Source organism: Dipodomys spectabilis, unplaced genomic scaffold, assembly GCF_019054845.1.
Source record: "Dipodomys spectabilis isolate Male_0828 unplaced genomic scaffold, ASM1905484v1 ptg000234l, whole genome shotgun sequence".
In the NCBI taxonomy this organism is placed as follows: domain Eukaryota; kingdom Metazoa; phylum Chordata; class Mammalia; order Rodentia; family Heteromyidae; genus Dipodomys; species Dipodomys spectabilis.
In genome coordinates, this window is record NW_024870911.1 from 8,474,384 (window position 1) to 8,493,503 (window position 19,120).

Consider the following 19,120-nt stretch of genomic DNA (forward strand, 5'->3'; position numbering starts at 1 on the left):
CACTGTTTTAAAACTGTTTTATAAATTCATAAACTTTGTTTTTCTTTTAACACTAATAAGAATTTTTATCATTGATATTTTCTGAGGAAGGAGTTAGGAAAATAGTTTCCATGTCAACTTAACTTTTAAAGTCCACACATAAACACAAAACTACAAAGAAATAGATGAGTATTTCTAAGTATTTGTCAGTGTATCTGTTATTCCTAAGCAGACTTTTCTTCCAAGCTTTTTAGTTTAAGGGTAAAATTTTTTTTTGTTTTTTAGTTTTTTAACTTTGTTTCAGTGCAGGGGGATTATATCCCAAGCCTCACACATAGTAGGTCGGCATCTGACTGCTTAGCTACACCCACAGTGCCCCACTTTAACTTTTGATAAAATCAATTATATATCTTTTTTTTTTTGGTCGTGGGGCCTGAACTCTGGGCCTGGGAGCTGTCCCTCAGCTCATTAGCTCAAGGCTAGTGCCACTTGAGCCATATTGCCATTTCCGGCTTTTTCTGCTTATGTGGTACTGAGGAATCGAACCCAGGGCATGCAAGGCAAACACTCTACCACTGAGCCACTTTCCCAACCCTCAATTATATATCTTACAAATCATTTCAATATATATTAATTTATATTTTGGAAACTCTTTACATCTAATCTAAATTCCTTGTACTGCAAATTAGACCAGGTTCTTCTCATTTGTCTTCTCTGTGAGACACTAAAACTAGAATGATCAAGAAAGATCAAACACATATTTACAAATATGTAAAGTGTTACCAACCTGTTATTCTATAGGTAAATATAATATAGTTATTTCACTTTAAATACAGTTACTTGAATTAAGCTAACAGAAAGTTACTCAGTAGATAAGATAACTTGTAAATAGCTATCAACACTGAGGAAATGAATTCATTTCTCTGTCCACACAAAGCATTCAGCAAGCATTTTTTGAGTACTGAGTTAAATAGTCAGCTTTCCCTGGTTCCCAAGGGAGAAAAATAGGGAAGAAAATGAATACCTGGCAGAGTCACTCACCCATGTTTAGGTGCTGTGAGAATATTTAACTCATATTACAAGGATAGACAGACTCGTCAAAGAAAGCTTCCTGGAAAGGTAATCCCTAAATTGACTTCTGAAAGACAGATAGGAATTAGCTAGGTTAAGTTCAGATCAAGAAGAATTCATGCAAAACAAACAAGGCCAAAAAAAACAGGTTTTACTCCAAGAATGGGCACACTGTAGTTCTGCAGAGTTAGCATGTGGGTGGTACATGGGAAAATATTACAACACAGGTAGGAAGATAGGCACATGACCATTCCATAAAGGATCAAGTCTGTTCTACTCACATTTTCCTTAAAGACATCACTAATGGCCTACCAATGTGTTTTTTTTTTCTTTTGTCGGTTGTGGGGCTTGAACTCTGGGCCTGGGCGCTGTCCCTCAGCTCTTCAGCTCAAGGCTACCACTTAAGTCACAGGGCCACTTCTGGTTTTCTGGTGGTTTATTGGAGATAAGAGTCTCATGGACCTTCCTGCCCAGCTAGCTTTGAAATGCGATCCTCAGATCTCAGCCTCCTGAGTAGCTAGGATTACATGCATGAGGCACCAGTGCCTAGCCCCCAAATAGTTTTCTACAGAGGCAGAAAATTTAGAATATATATATAATATATATATATATGTATATATATATATATATATATGGATAATTTAACTCAACACTGGTAATAAAACTACTACTGTTTTATTATCTGTTGTAATCAAAGTCTGGCCAAGACACAACATCCAACTCTGTATGTAAAAAAAAATAAAGATTCTCTTCTGTGAACAATTGTATTTGCAGTATCATCATAGGATGATGATCTGGGCCTAAGATTCCCACTTTCATTTTGCACCTACAAAAGCTATCCCTCATTTTGTTGTTGTTGTTTGTGCCAGTACTGGGGTTTCAATTCAAGGCAAGGGCACAGTCTCTTAGCTTTTTCATTCAAGTATAACGCTCTACCATTTGAGCCAGAGCACCACCTGCTGGTTAATTGGAGATAAAGTCCCACAGATTTCCTGCCCAGGCTGGCTCCAAACTGCAATCCTCAGATCTCAGCATCTTGAGCAGCTAGGATTATAGATATAAGCCACTGGTGCCCAGCTTATAAAAAAGCATTTACAAAACCAAATAAACTGTATAAAATTTAATATAAATCTGTTTTTCAAAATTCAGGTAGATTTTATGCCCACTGTTTAAAGAATGTAAGATGGAAAAAAAAAAAAAAAGCCCTAGCCAGGCACCAGTGGCTCACGCCTGTAATCCTAGCTACTCAGGAGGCTGAGATCTGAGGACCGTGGTTCAAAGCCAGCCAGAGCAGGAAAGTCCATGAGACTCTTATCTCCAATAAACCACTAGGAAACCGGAAGTGGTGCTGTGGCTCAAGCGGTAGAGCACTCACTTTGAGCTGAAGAGCGCAGGGACAGCGCCCAAACCCAGAGTTCAAGCCCCATAACCAACAAAAAAAAAAAAAAAAAAAAAAAAGCCCTGAAACTGGCACAAAACAACATAAAAAAGCAATTTTATTTAAATATATATACATATATATATATGATGACAAAAGTGTTCATGATAGAATGGAGCAGGAAAAAAGATAGAAATTATTAAAAATAGAATACTAAATGTATCAGGTGCTGGGTGGAGGTATACATAGGACTAAGGGTACAATCTTTGCAACTTCTCTGTGATTCTAAAATTGTTCTTTAAAAAATTGATTAGAAAAAATTGCTCTTCACATAAACTAGCAAATTTAAGATTTCAATTTAAAACTGTAACATTTTACCCTTTTCTTTTATTCCCCCATAAAATACATATGGCAAGCAAAAAGATAAGTAAGAATAAAACCCAGACAAAGACATTGTAACATGTTAGCATTCACTTGATAGAATAAGAGCCATTTTTTCTTTTTTACATGTAGTGCAAACTATCTTTATAATCAAATTACTAACTAATGAATATCCAAATCAACACCTATTAAAAAGTTCTTTAGAAAGAAAACTGTAGGGCTGGGAAGGTAGCTCAGAGATAGAGTGCATGCCTTGTAAGCATGGAGGCCCTAGGTTCGATTCCTCAGCACCACATAAACAGAAAAAGCCGGAAGTGGTGCTGTGGTTCCAGTGGTAGAGCGCTAGCCTTGAGCTGAGGGACAGCACCCTGACCCAGAGTTCAGGCCCCATGACCGACAAAAAAAAAAGAAAAGAAAACTGTAAATGTCCACATAGAACCCAATCAACAGACTACAACAGTGTGAAGAACAGAAGCCAAAGGAAATGCCAGGGGGATTTAAGCAGGCAAAACTAATTAGTAAATATATGCTGGATATATGCCAAATTGCAGAATATAACATACACTCCCAGATACTCAGAATTTGTGTCTCAAGGCTGTGATGAAAATGCTTATAATAGAAAGTTATACAACCTAGGTTTTTTCCAAACAAATATATCTAGAAACGGGTACACATCTGCCCTGAGAGGTTGCAGAGACACTGTGTCTTCAATATCACAACGTTTCTTAAGCCCTCTCCTTTCCTTTCTTAACACATCCCTGCCCTGTATGTCTAGTCATCAGCCTTCTGATTTAAATATAGTAACCAGGTGCTACTTAACTATTTGGGTAGAAATAACAGTTCAGAGACTATTGGGATTACAGAAGCAAATTCTATTTCAGATGTATGACAAGTGCCTATCGTAAAAAGCTGGGCACTAGCCAGGTGCTGGTGGTTCACACTTGTAATCCTAGCTACTCAAAAGGCTAAAATATGAGGATCACAGTTCAAAGCCACCTTGGGCAGGAAAGCCTGTGAAACTCTCCAATTAATCACCAGAAAACTGGAAGTGGTGCTGTGGCTCAAGTGGTAGAATACTAGCCTTGAGCAAAAAGAGCTCAAGGACAGCGCCCCAGACCCTGAGTTCAAGCCCCACGACCAACAAAAGAAAAAAGAGAAGAAAAAAGAAAAACCTCCTCTGAATTATAATGGCTAACATTGTTAAGTGCTGGGCTGTTTGCCCCTTCTGAAACAGCTCTAAAAGGTGAACTCTGGGTGTTGTATTGCTTCTAAAGATTTTTCTGTGTTTATGGGTCACCCTCATGCTCAGGTGAGAGGATAGCAGATACTAGAACTGCTACTAATAAACATTCTGAACTGCTTACTAATAAACATTCTTTTCTAGTTTATTCTTTTGAATCCAGTTTTTGACCCCAGTTTTCTTACAGAGTACAAAATAAAGCCCTATACTCACAGCCAAAAGAGGTCTAAAGAGGTCTTGTATGTTAAAAGTATTTGGCCTAAAAGAGTCACATTAACACTAACTTACAGGTATTAGGAAGCCTTTGGGGGCTATTTCTAGTTTTTTGTTCATGTTTAGAAAATGGAGGCTACTAAAAAAGGGATCCTCGGGTATGAAGGCTTCTATATTATTATTTTGTTTTGTTTTTCTTTTCTTTCTTTCTTTCTTTTTTTTTTTTTTGGGGGGGGGGGTCATGGGGGTGAAAGCTGGGCCTGGGTGCCGTCCCTCAGCTCTTCAGCTCACTTGAGCCATAGCGCCACTTCCAGCTTTTCTGTTTATGTGGTGCTGAGGAATTGAACCCAGGGCCTCAAGCATGCAAGACAAACACTCTACCACTGAGCCACCTTCCCAGCCCTATATTGTTATTTTGAATACTAACAGACATATAGAGACATATGTTGTTTTCCAGCAAAAGGAAGGTCTGTTTGATTCTAAAACCAGGATTTTGTATATGCCACTGAGAAAGAAAGAAGTTGCCAACTACACTATTATATAACATATCACTGTTTAACAAAAACTGAGCTCCCTTGAAATTTTGACTTCTCAGTCACAAACAGCATTCAATAGATTCCAGTGCTGGGTAAGAAGAACAATGAGATTAACTTGAGGAATCTTCTAATGAAGTGACTTTCAAGGATTAATCTGAACTACTCTGCATTAAAGAGAACAAAGAAAAAAATTCAATGAAATAGCTTTTAAGTAGCTATAAAGTTTTAAAAATTATATTCAATTAATTCTAAGTAAAAGATGTAAGAAAGATGAAACATTTTTAACCTCGTTAGTTCTAAGTAAAACATTTAATGATATAAAACTTTAAAGTCTGCACCAAATTTTATAGTTGGTTTCTGCTGTAATAATTGTTTATTGTCACTAAAACCTATCTAACTTGGATTTCATAACTTTCTACTGCTAAAAAAATTTATACTTTCTTTCCTATTTTTTTAAAGCCAGGCACATAAAAATTGTTTGTTTGTTTAGAAGTAGAGTTTAAAGGTTATTTATAATGCCAGATATTTTCCACTTGGTCCTCCAGAGCCATTCTCCAACATTCTCCACCCTGCTAGAACACCAGCAGCTCATCTGGCTGGCAGTGGATTCCTTCCTTTCTGCAGTTGCTCTAGTGATGTTCTCTCTTAGGCAGCTCTCTCTTGTACTTATAGCCCTTGCTGGTTCAGGTACCAATCCTCTACCCCTGTCTTCTGATGTTGCTAGGTAGCATCATCAAATTCTGGTTTCCTGTAACTTGCCTACACTCTGTAAATAATCCCTCCATTAAATTTTTCTCTATACAAGGTTCCTTACTGATTGTTCTTACTGATGTTTCAATACAGATAGCACATATGACACTACAGCTACTTAAGAAAATATTTTACAAAAGAAGAGCCATATCACCAGCTCCTGCATTATTTAATCAAACCAACTAAATTACTCTTTAAAAATGGAAAAGGGTAGGGAAGGTGGCTCAGTGGAAGACTGCTTGCTTTGCATGCATGAGGCCCTGGGCTCGATTCCTCAGCACCACATAAGCAGAAAAAGCCGCAAGTGGCACTATGGCTCAAGTGGTAGAGTGCTAGCCTTGAGCTGAAGAGCTGAGGGACAGCACCCAGGCCCAGAGTTCAGGCCCCATGACTGACAAAAAATAAAAAAGGAAAATAAAAAAATGCCAACCTAAAAAATGGTTGAAAGTTAGAAATTACTTCTAAATTTTACTGAGATTAACATCCAAAAAAACTTGCAGCCATCCTTGATACTTTGCCTCTCACATCCCATAGCCAATCCACTGATGATTCAGATCTATCTTCAAAGGATACGCCCACTTCAAACACTGCTTACCATCTCCATCACTACTTTTGTCCAAACTAAAAATATTTCTTCCTTGTCTATTTTTTTTTTCCTACAGGCTTCTTATTGACACTCTTCTGTCTTTGTCCTACACACCACTCTTTTCTTAAAAAACAAACAAACAAAAAAAAAAAGCCAATTCCGCTAAATGTTAGGGAAATTTGGGAGAAGACACAGACTAGTAACACCCACCACTTGCTAGCATCTCCAGAAAATAAGACTCAACAGCTGGAGAGTAGCTACCTTTGAGGTGGGTAAAGATGATAAGGCACAGAAGTTTCAGTATCAAGCAGAACAAAGGGAAGACTGCCTTAGAGGAACATGTCTTGGCAGAAGGCAGGGGCCAACACAAAAACATGAATGAACAAACAAAAGATCCAGGGGGAAAAAAACAACACTGGTGTCAATACCAACAAGAAATACAAGCTAACAAAGACAGGAATCCTAGAGTTTGTACAGCATCTGGCACTGGCAAAGTTCTTTCTTGCTCCCAGCATTCAATTGTGTTGCAGCTGGAGAATGTCATCTGAGACACTCCTATCTCAGCCAGCTACTTTCCAAGTCAAACATGCTGACTTGTCCCTAGCTCCAGAAAAATGTAGCAAGAATGATCCACCAAGTGTTGGCCTAGACAGGTGGTCTGGTTACAAAAGAAAGACTGAATCAGAGGCAAGGGTTTCTCTAAGGTAGGAAAACAGAGCCACAGGGAAGAGAAGTTACTTGTAATTTGAGTATAGCAATCATAGATGCTCATCAGGAAAGCTGAAAAAAAGAACAAGTAAGGTGTAGTAATCATATGCAGGATCTAAATTGTAAAAAATTGTCAGTAATGAGGAGAATGGAACTCCTGAGCATCCTACCATCATTTGGTCTGGTGTGCATTTTCATAGGCCATGCCTGCTCTAGAAAAAGTCAATTAAGTCAGCCACCAGTGGCTCACATTTGTAATCCTAGCTATTCAGGTTGCTGAGGTCTGAGGATCAAGATCAGGGGGCTGAGGTCTGAGGAATCTCAAGGTCTTTGGTCAATTCCTTGGTCTGCCATTTTTATAGAACTGGAGACTGTCAAGACAATGCCTCTCAGGTGCTTAAATCAGGAAGAAATGCTAGCTTCATTTTTACTATTTTCCTTTTGTATGGTATGTACCAGTACTGGCGGAGCTTGAACTTGGCACCTAGGTGCTGTCCTTGAGCTTTTATGTACAAAACTAACACTCTGCCATTTGAGCAACACACACACACACACACACACACACACACACACACACAAAGCCTGGCAAAAATAATTTGGTATTTAGTCAGTAAACAAACTTCTGACTTTTTGACAATTCATTGGAGATAACAGTCTCAGTGACATTTCCTGCCTGGGTTGACTTCAAACTGCAATCCTCAGAACTCAGCCTCTTGAGTAGCTAAGGATACAGGGTTGAGCCACCTTCATGTTTTTTATCTTTATTTTTTTGCTAGTCCTGGGGCTTGAACTCAGGGCCTGGGTGCCTCTTTTGTTCAAGGCTTATCACTTAAGCCACAGTGCCACTTCCGGCTTCTTCTGAGTAGTTTGTTGGAGATAAGAATATCAATGACTCTTCTGCCTGAGTGGGCTTTAAAACGTGATCCTTAGATGGCAGACTCCTCAATAGTTATAATAGGCATGAGCCATCAGCACCAGGCCCACCTTCATACTTATAAAGTTAATCAATCTTGTCAAAGCAAGTAATTAACTAAGAACTTATCTTTGCATCCAAAAAACACATCCCTGACTTGGAAAACCTGTAGTTCTGACTAAAAAATGATGAATTGATAAAATAACATTTTTTAGAACACATTTTTATAAACACTTAAAAAAATGTGCTGAGTGCCATGGCTCACACCTATAATTCTAGCTACTTAAAAAGTTGAGATTTGAGGATCATAGTTTGAAGCCAGCACGGGCAGACAAGTCCATGAGACAATAAACTACTCAAAAAAAAGCTGAAAGTGGAGATGTGGTTCAAATGGTAGAGCACTAACCCTAAGTAAAGAAAGCTCAGAGCTAGGCACCCAGGAGCTAAGTTCAAGCCCCAGGACTAGCATCCAAATAAGTAAATAAATAAACAAACAAACAAATAAATGTAATAAATGTGTCTACCAAGCAGAAGAAATTCACTCCGTTTCATCTAGCATCAAAGTACTTTCCTTTGATACTAAATATACATGTACATTCAAGGTAGACATTTTTTCTTCTAAACTATAAGCCTCTGGCTCAGATGAAAACAGAACAATTTAAAATACACACAACTTTCAGCATTCAAACTTGTAGTTTCTACATGCTGCCCACACAGCACTTTGTGAGCATGTGATTAGGAGGAATGATGCACAATCACACCACATTCTTTCCCTCAGCTCACACATCAAGAACTTGCCCTCTCAGCTGCATTCTTCACCAAACAGTCATGATCACCTTAGCAACCCTATGCTCCTAATATGGACAGCTGGTCCATTTAAAGTCAGTCTTTCTTGGCAGGGAAACTGCTTGTTCTTCAAATTGGGAGTGAGAAGAGAGGTTTTCTTTTCAGTACACATTATAGAGGTTAATCTAACTTGATCAGCATTTTTGTTCTGTGGTGGCAACTTACATGGAGTTTCAATCTATTCTTAATTTTGTTTGTTGTTTTTTTATTAATGTAAAGCAAATAGCTGAAAAAATAAAATCAAGCCAGCTAACACAAAATTTTATGATTAGAAAATAAAACAAAAAGTATCTAACAAATTATAAACTATTCCACATTTTTAAGATTAAAGTTTGCTTTTAAGTTAAATAGAACTATAGCACCTGAAGCCTTAATAAACAACGACAAATATGAGTCAAATGACTTGGTTTTTTGTTTGTTTGTTTTGTTGTTTTTAGTATCATAGCCTGTGTATATGTGTCACAGTCCTAGGTTTTGAACTTAGAGCCTCATACTCTAACTTGGCTTTATTCAAGACTTGAGTTTTACCATTTGAGTACTCCTCTACTTCTGGCTTTTTCCTGGTTAGTTGAAGATAACCATTTCACAGACTCTTCTGCCTGTCTGGCTTCAAACCTTAATCCTTAGATCCCAGTCCAAGTAGCTAAAATTACAGGCATAAGCCACCAGCACCAGGCTAGAAGGACAGACTTTTTAATAATAAAAGTACTTTTTAAACAAAAACATATTACAAAATGTATCATTTTGTTATTATAAAACAGTTTCTTTACTGACTAAATATCAAATTATTTTTGCTAGGCTTATAATGATATGTGGCATAATTTCATATTCTAAAAAATTTAAAGCTCAAGTTTCATTCAAGACTGCATATTCTAAAGCTTGATTTTTTTAAAGATATAAAATATGTAAAATGGCATCCATTCCAACATAAGTATGTAATATATTCACAAAGTTTTTTAATCATTACTATAATATAGTTGCAGAACATTTTCATCATCCCAATAAAAAATCTTATCCTTAATTTAAGAGCACATTTCCAGTTCCAGTAAGAAATATCTGAAACAAATTTAATTTTAAAAGATTTTAAAGAAGCAAACTCTTTACAATACTATAGTCAAAATTATATTTTTAAAAATACATAGAACAGGGGCTGGGAAGGTGGCTCAGTGGTAGAGTACTTGCCTTGCATGCCTGAGGCTCTGGGTTTGATTCCTCAGCACCACATAAGCAAAAAGAAAAAAGCCGGAAGTGGCGCTGTGGCTCAAGTGGTAGAGCTCTAGCCTTGAGCTGAAGAGCTGAGGGACAGCGCCCAGGCCCAGAGTTCAGGTCCCACGACCTGACCCCACCTTCCCCCCCAAAAAATACATAGAACAGGGCTGGGAAGGTGGCTCAGTGGTAGAGCGCTTGCCTTGCATGCCTGAGGCCCTGGGTTCGATTCCTCAGCACCACATAAGCAAAAAGAAAAAAGCTGGAAGTGGCACTGTGGCTCAAGTGGTAGAGCGCTAGCCCTGAGCTGAAGAGCTGAGGGACAGCACCCAGGCCCAGAGTTCAGGCCCCCTGACCGGACCCCTCCCCCCCCCCCAAAAAATACATAGAACAAACCAGGTACCAATGGCTCATGCCTATAATCCTTGTAATGCACGAGGTTGAGATCAAAATTCAAAGCCAGGCTGGGTGCTGATGGCTCATACCTGTAATCCTAGCTACTCAGGAGGCTGAGACCAGGGGACTGTGGTTTGAAGCCAGACTGGGATCCAATTAAACACCAGAAAATAGGAAGTAGCACAGTGGCTCAAAGTAGTAGAGCACTAGCGTTGAGCGATAAAGCTAAGAGACAGCACCCAGATCCTCAGTTCAGGCCCCATGACCCAGAAAAATAAAAAATAGACTCAAAAGTAGTCAAAAGGCAGAGAAAAAGTAAATTTCCAGAAGTAAATTAGTAGCTGTATTTGGCTAGTGATATTATATTGACTCTTTTCCCATACATTTTCTCTGAAGTTGTGATTCAATAAAATTACTTTTACAGTTCTTAAGAAGGTACAGCAGAGATACACGTTTTCTAAAACTATATACTAGAATTCATCCTACAAAGAAAAAACAGAAATAGGTGACAATTTTTTAGTGTCCACAATTTCATTAATAGTTATATTAATTTGAAAAACAATAAAAAATAAGTATGAGCCCACTTACTGATCTGGTTGAAAATCCACAGCTGCATCTTATAAAAAATGGACTATTTCATCATTGTTTCTTCTCGGCATCTTCCTAATGGCCATTTCTGAAAGACATTTATTAAGAATGTGACTCAAATATATAACAAAAGTCATAAAATCATAAAGGATGTTACCTAAGTTGTACTGACTAAAGCAAACTATTCAAGGCAGTTATTGAGCAACATCTTAATAAAAAAATATTATTAAAAAGATGACATGGGTGGGAGAGAAAATTAGCTATTGTCCCCACAAGACCAGAATGCTTCAGTCCTCATGTCTTTCACTTAGTTGGGACTCACAATTTCTTAGTGTAATTTACAAACTGGAACAACAACAAAAAGGAAGATTTAGACACAGGGAGCCCTAAAATTATACATTTTGAACACACTCAAATAATAGTTTATATATTGTTTTCTTACTGTCTATTTATAATGCCTATCAGAAGAAGATGTTTGTCAGTTTTACTTACATTCACATTCTAAAACACTTTAAACACCTAAAACAATGACTGTCATGTTTGTGGGGTACCCTGAGAAACTATGTAACATCAATTGATGAAATTCAAATATTGTAAAATGGCAAAATCTTAGCTGGGTACCAGTGGTTCATGCCTATAATCCTAACTATTCAGGAGGCTGAGATCTGAGGATTATGGTTCAAAGCCAGCCCAGGCGGGACAGTCCATGAGACTCTTATCTCCAACTAAACACAAAATGTCAGAAGTGGAGCTATGCTTCAAGTGGTAGAATGCTAACCTTGATCACAAAAGCTCATGGACAGTGAGCAGACCCTGAGTTCAAGTCCAAAGATGGAATCAGACAAAATCATGTTACATTCTATATTTTTGTCAATAGTAACTTTAGTAAAAGACTGCAAGAAGGGAGAATGGTGGACATGCAATTTTGCCAAACACTGACAAATGGGTTGGGGTGATTTTTCTTTGTTAAACATGTACATTCTTTGAGATACTTAGGAAATAGCTAGAAATATAACAAAAAGTCTTTTGTAAGAAGTGAAAAATTGAGATTGGCAAGTCTCAAGAGTCAAAAACCTTAAAGTTCCCTATTTCTCAGCCTGTAACTAGGCCAAAACCATTTTTAAATGCTTATTTATGGAGAAAGTAGGATGGAAGAAACAAAGATGGAAGCTAAATCTCTCAAATTATACCATGTTTCACAGTTAATTTTATTCTTTTTTTTTTTTTTTTGAGACAAATCTTGCTGTAATTGAGCCCAGACTGGTGTTAAACTGATGATCTTGTCTCAGCCTCCCAAGTGTTGGAATTAGAGGACTGGACCATTATACCTAGCTTTACATACCCATTTTAAGTAAAGATACAAATTAAATTGAAAAAGAAAAAAATGTAAAAATTAAAGACAAGTAAAGCAAGCTATTTGCATAATGTCGACATAATCACTTAGGGTTACCCAAGGCACTTTTAAAGCAACAAATCCATATAGCAATATGTATCCAAAAAGGAAGAAAATCTTAAAAAAAAAAAAAAAGTCCTAAACCACATTCAGTAGTCTTTCTACAAATGCTACCAAATAGTAGGGAGATTCAAATATAAAATAAGGGAGATTCAAATATAAAATCACAGAATTAAAAATTCTGTTACTAATTTGAATTGAATACAAACTCATGTTTCACTTAATCACATTAATACTCCTTCCTTTGTTCTTTGCCTTGAAAAGACTTGAAGCAAATATTATCTGGTGCCTACTACCACTTCACATTTAACTTGACCAGGATTCTGGTACTGTCAGGCACCAGTGGCTCATGCCTATAATCCTACCTTCTAAGAAGGTTGAGATCTGGAGGACTGACATTTGAAGCCATCAAGGGCAGAAAAGTCTAAGACTCCATCTCCAAAATAACCAACAAAAGTAAGACACACACACACACACACACACACACACACACACACACACACACACAAATTCCAGTATTATAGGAAGCTATCGATATTATAGAAAGCTAACAATATTATATCCTTACATTGTGATTCTATTTTCCACAAGCTTCAAAAAACTATGAGCCTTGTAAAAAAAAAGCCACAGGTAGGGCCAACCTGAAGGACACAAGGTGCCCACTAACTAAAATTGAGTTATTAAAGATAATGACTACCACAGATTGTGACATTAAATAAAACTCAAGGTTATAGTCACCTTTAGAAGTTGCCATACTACCAACTATATATGAAAGGTACTGAGTATCCCACAAGCTCACCCATAGGTGCTCTACCATTAAACTACACCCGAGCTTTCACTTCTTACTACACAGGTCTCTATTTCGCAACTGCAAGATTGTAATAATTATTTCCTGCCTCATCATTGCCCACCTCAACAAACAGCTTAGTGATTTTCAAAAATCAGATTATGTCAAAATTCTCATCAAACCATCCAAATGAGCGGATCTGTCTAGAAGCTGAAGGCCTTACAAGGGCCCATAATCTGATTTTTTTTTTTAAATCTTCCCACCTTCTCCAACTTTCCAATCTTATCTCCTGTCATTACCCACCCCCCCCCCCTTTTTTTTGTTCATACACTCAAATCATAAGGCTCTTTTTCCTTTCCTTGGACCAATAAGCATGTTCTCACTTAAGGGCTTCAGGACTTGTTTTTTGCTCTGCATGAACACCCTTATCTCTATGGCTTACTCCTTTACTTCCCTTAAGAACCACCAACATAAGTGATATTCCCTTTTCTGATACTTTTTTATGGATTTTGTGATTGCATATAAAGTTGTGGGAAAACTTTACTTCAAACTTCTCTGTTGCCTTTAGGTAGCATGACCATTAGAAAGAATTCACCACCGTCCCCAATCACCCTTACCCCAACTCAAATCCATTGACTCACTTTTGTCTCCCACCCCATCCCACCTCTGTAATGGGGCTTGAACTCAGGGCCTCTTGCTCCTGCGAGGCTTTGTCACTCACATTTGGTGCTGCCTCCAAATACTTATTCTAAGATCTCAGCCTCCTCTTATTTGGGACTACAGACATGAGCCACTGGCACCCCAGCCTGAACTCACAACTAACTGTTCACATGATCAAACTAGTAAAACAAGGTAGGGTTGTTTGAGCTTAATTATTTTAGCATTAAATAAACAAACTTCCGCTTGGTTAAATATGCAAACTTCCCCTCTATCTATGGCTGGCAAAGTTCAAGGTCTTAAGAGAAACGGCCATGGCGTAGAGAAAAAGTAAGCTAAATACAGAACCGTAAAAGAATTAGTTTTCATTCGTAACAATTAACATGATCACCTTTAAATAACTGGGAGCTATTCTATACAGAAAAATCAGAGGAAAAAAAGAATTTAAAGATTGTGTGTACACTTATTTACAAAAAGTTTCTGTACTTTTCTGAATTTGAAATATTTACCGCTCGTTGTGTATACGTAAGGCATTCTATTGATATTTAAGCTTATAATAGAACTTGTTAGAGTTATGGTTTCTAATTATTTTCTAGAAAATCCTCTCACTGGGAACATTGTAACTTCCGACAGCATCATTTAACACAGATGGACTTTAATCTGTTTAGCTGTTTGGTTTTTTTGTTTGTTGGGAGTGGTTCAACAGGGCCTCAAGGCAGAGAAAATACACTGTCAAACTGTAAATAATGCAACCTTCTTTTAAAAAATACCTTAGGATTTTAGTTTTAATTTCTCAGCAACAAAAGACTGTTCAGATGCATAATTAAAATTAAATAGAGATGGTCTGTATGGGTTTTTTTTTATTTTTTTATCGTGAAAATACTGTACAGAGGAGTTACAATTACATGGGCAAGATAATGAGTACATTTCTTATCAAGCATTGTAGCCTCCTCCTTTGTTTCCCCTTGCCATCCCTTCCATCCTCCCCCCTCACCCTCCCCAATCCTCCCCTCACCATCCCTCGGCCCCCCTGCATGAAAGTTGTAAAGTTCGTTTTCGACATAATGACTTGTACATCTCATTGTTGCAATGGGGGTCTGTATGGTTTTTAAATCAATGTTTGAGGCAGCACCTCTAGTGTGTGCTTTTTTGATTTGCATTTTAAAGAAATGGTACCGTGTTGAGTGTGAAGTAAATATCTCTTGAAACTATAGTCTGTAATTGTCTCTTCTGTAATCTGTAGTTGTCTTCTCTGTAGTCTATAATTGTCCCCTTTCTCCTTCTGTCACGTCATACAAAATGAGCATCACACTTTAAAACTTTTATTTGCTGGGCGCCGTTGGCTCATGCTTGTAATCCTATCTACTAAGGAGGCTGAAATCTGAGGGTTTCAGTTCAAAGCCAGCCCTGGCAGGAACATCCTGAGACTCTTATCTCTAATAAACCACCAGAAAACCAGAAGTGGCGCTGTGGCTCAAGCAGTAGAGCGCTCGAGCGCAGGGACAGCGCGCAGGCCCAGAGTTCAAGCCCCACCACCGACAAAAATAAACAAACAAATTTTTCTTTTGTTGTGTGTATTTGTATTTGTATGTCAGGCTGTTTTACTGAAGCTTGAACTCAAGGCTTTAGTAGGCAAGCACTCTACCACTTGAGCCACACTCAAAGCCTCCAAAACTTTTTTTTTTTTGCCACTCCTGGGGCTTGAACTCAGGTCGGGGCGCTGTCTCTGAGCCTCTTTGTGCTCTGGTCACAGCACCACTTGTGGCTTTTTAGGAGTAGTTTAAATTTATCTGCCTTGGGGGAGGTAAGGGGAATCAAGAAACAGTGGGACAAAGGGTGAACCAATTCAACAGTGATATTCATTAGACATTATGTTGGAAATGAATTTTACAACCTGGGGGGAAGTAGATCAGGAGGGGAAAAAGTGGGAGAAAATGAGGGAGAGGTAACACTGCTCAAAAAGAAATGTACTCAGTTATGTAACTGTAACCCCTCTATATATCATCTTTACAATACAATCTAAATAAAACATAAGTTAATAAATACAATGAGACTAGCAAAAAAAAAAAAGTGTCTCACAGACTTTGGGCTTCAAACCATGATCCTCAGATCCTTGCCTTCTTAGTAGCTAGGATTATAGGCATGAGCCAAGCATGGGCTTTGTATGTTTTAAATATAGACACACAACTCACGGTCCAGATCATGATATGAAATGCATTTTTAAGTAAAAAACAATATCATATCCTTATATTGTGATCTCAATAGAACATTAAGCAAAAAAAATTCCAGAGTAATTTTTTCTAAATCTTCAACAATATTCAAAAGAGATGCATACAAGGAAAAGAGCATTCAATTTATTAAATTTTGTAAAAATTTATAGTTGCGGGGCTGGGAAGGTCGCTCAGTGGTAGAGTGCTTACCTTGCATGCATGAGGCTCTAGGTTCGATTCCTCAGCACCACATAAGCAGAAAAAGCCGGAAGTGGGGCTGAGGCTCAAGTGGTAGAGCACTGACTTTGAGTGAAGAGCTGAGGGACAGTGCCCAGGCCCAGAGTTCAGGCCCCACGACTGACAAAAAAAAAAAAATTATAGTTGCAAGTTGCATATTGATGGCTCACAACTATAATCCTAGTTACTCAAGAGGCTGAGATCTGAGGACTGTAGTTCGAAGCCAGCCTGGGCAAGAAAGTCTGTGAGTTTGTTATCTCCACTAAACTCAAAAAACATGGAGCTATAGATCAAGTAATAGAGCACTAGTGCAAAAGCAGCTCAGGGACCAAGCCCAGGACCAACATACACACGCCACGCACACGCGCGCGCACGCACACACACACACACTATAGCTGCTTACTTAAGTGAATAAAATAACATTATTATAAAGTGCTGTTTGCTAGCACAAGAAAGACCTGTACTAAGGCAATTAATAAGACTTGTGGCTTAAGAAGAAATACACTAACTTGGTTAACATTAGAAAGTATGGGAGTTTGGCTTTATAACTTTCCTCCAACAAACCAAGTTGGATACTTCCCAAGTTAAATTTAGCTCCTACTTATTATTTCTAGGTATCAGAAAAACGTTCAGCTTTAAACTAGAAATGTTTAAGTGAATTTAAAAAGTAAACTGGTAGCGAAGTTTAAGACCCAAACCTACAGTTTAGGGAAAGTATTTTTTCAAACATAATAAAATGATTTTCCTAAGGCAGGAGAGTTTCAATGGTTTTTAACATAACCACACAAGTAGCAAAAATACAAAAATGCTGCTTGTATGCTGTGAACATGTATGTCCCTTTCTTTCATGCATCTCTCACCTTCTTTCCATCTGTGTGTCTGTGGAAAGAGAGGAGAAAGGAAAAGAGAAAGGGAAAGAGAAGAAGGTAGGAAGACGGGAAGAAGGAAAAGAAAGAATGGAGGGCCAGGCACTGGTGCCTCATACCTATAATCCTAGCTATTCAGGAGTCTGAGATCTGAGGATCGTGGTTTGAAACCAGCCAGGGCAAAAATGTACCCGTGAGATGCTTATCTCCAATTAACCACCAGAAAACTGTAAGTGGCCCTGTGGCTCCAAGTGGTAGAGTGCTAGCCTTGAGCAAAAAAGCTCAGAGACAGTGCCTAGGCCCCAACTTCAAGCCCCATGACTAACCAAAAAAAAAAAAAAAAGAGGAAAGGAAAGGAAAGTATTGAGCGAGGGAGGTTCTTCCTCAATCTTGGATAGTCTATCTCCACTCTTCTTCATGTCTGCCTATCTATCTTACTTAATAATATGGTTCAAGCACTGATTTTCAGAAAGAAATCATGTAACAGTTTTCACCCTGTAAAAACAAAGTATAACAATAGTAAAGAATCAGAAAATTGGCTTGAGGCTGTAGTTCAATGGCAGAGTGCTTTACTGCTCCAGACCCTGAGTTCAACTCCCAATACTAACACCACTACCACTATCACCACCCTCTCTCCCCACCAAAAAAAAAAAAAATCAGTGTTGGTTGAAAATAGATAAATGAAAGTCACAAAATTTTCAACTTTCTTTCAATCAGAAAAACATGAATATATACAGTCTGCATTAGTGAACTCATTGAAACAAATCTATACTGTTTTGAGCTAAATATACTAAAATCTTACTAAAAAATAATAGAAAAAATAGTAGATATAGGTTCAACAAACATGCAAAATAATTAAGTTCGTCAAACTCTGTCTGAACTTTCCCCACTTCATTTCTTCAGGTGAAACAACACTTTTCCACATCTTAACACTGAGAAATTTACTCATTTTGTGATTTGAGGGTTAAACACTTTCTCGCATTTCCTATCTGTCTATGATATGTGCTTTGCCAAACAGACTAGGAATGGGAAGCAAGCAGAAGAAGCAGAGACTAGAGGATCTTGCTCTCATACAAATGGTGGAGCAGTTGCAGCAAGGTCAAGTCTGGGGCAGAGGTGGCATCGTTTAGAGAGAGCCAGCAGAGCCACTGTGGTGGACTGTGGCGTCTGTCTGTCTGTAGATGACACTGCCATCCTCACAGGAATTGTGATTTATTATGCAGTGTGATTTTGGACATTGTTTCTGGCTGGTGAGCCCTAAATCTGATTCACTAACCCTTGCATTAATTTGATGAGCCACTGAGTTCTATCACCTAACAACCACCTTTTAAATTACACAGGCTTAAATTATTTTTAACACCTCCAGGAATTCTGACACTTCAGATAGGGGTTACATCCATTCTCATCTGCCCTGTCCCATAGAAAAAGACTATTTTAAAAAGAAGAAAAAAAAAAAGAAAAAGACTTCAATCTCTCGAAACACAAAACTTATTGTCCACTTTCAACTTACAGACTTATTATGGAAATTCCTGGAACCTTACTTTTATTAATCATTTTCCTAATTTAGAAAGTGAAATGTGTAGGCCACTTTAGATTTATTTCAAAAGATACTGTCAAAGGAACAGTGGTGACACCCAAAAAAAAATTACATGCAAAAAGTAGCATTTACTGAGCAAACAAATTATCCCAGCATGCCTGACACCCAGGTGTTTCCAGCAGCTTTCTTTTAACAGGAGCTTTATACCTGATGGTCCATAACCAAAAAGACATTTCTGCTTAAGAGTCATTAAGGTCAAATTTTATAAGTATCACATATTCCTCTCTTTTAATAAGTAGTCAGTAAACATCTGCATGACAAAATAACTGACTCTTCTGTTAAAAAAAAAAACAGCGCACAATAAGCCAGTTTTGTCATAAAATGATTATATTCCTCTTCCTGTTAAATTTCTCCCCACTTCTTTTATAGTTCAGTAATGCTTTCTCTAGTGTCTAAAAACATTAAAGCTCAAGTCTGTTGATCTTATTACTTGATAGTATAAACATAACACAAGATTTGTAAAGAGTAAAGCTGAAGATAAAATGTGATTTTGTGAAAGTCTCAGGAGCCAGTTGCCACTAGA

At 37.8% G+C, this 19,120-nt stretch overlaps 1 protein-coding gene across 2 annotated transcripts in view; it reads right to left on the reverse strand.

The window, feature by feature from the left end:
- Frs2 (fibroblast growth factor receptor substrate 2) overlaps positions 1–19,120 on the reverse strand; it is an 89,170-nt gene that overhangs the window by 18,704 nt on the left and 51,346 nt on the right. For both annotated transcript variants that reach the window (XM_042698839.1, XM_042698840.1), the window contains exon 2: positions 10,792–10,879. The gene's annotated coding sequence lies outside the window, so the exon portion shown is untranslated. The remainder of the gene's footprint in view (positions 1–10,791; positions 10,880–19,120) is intronic.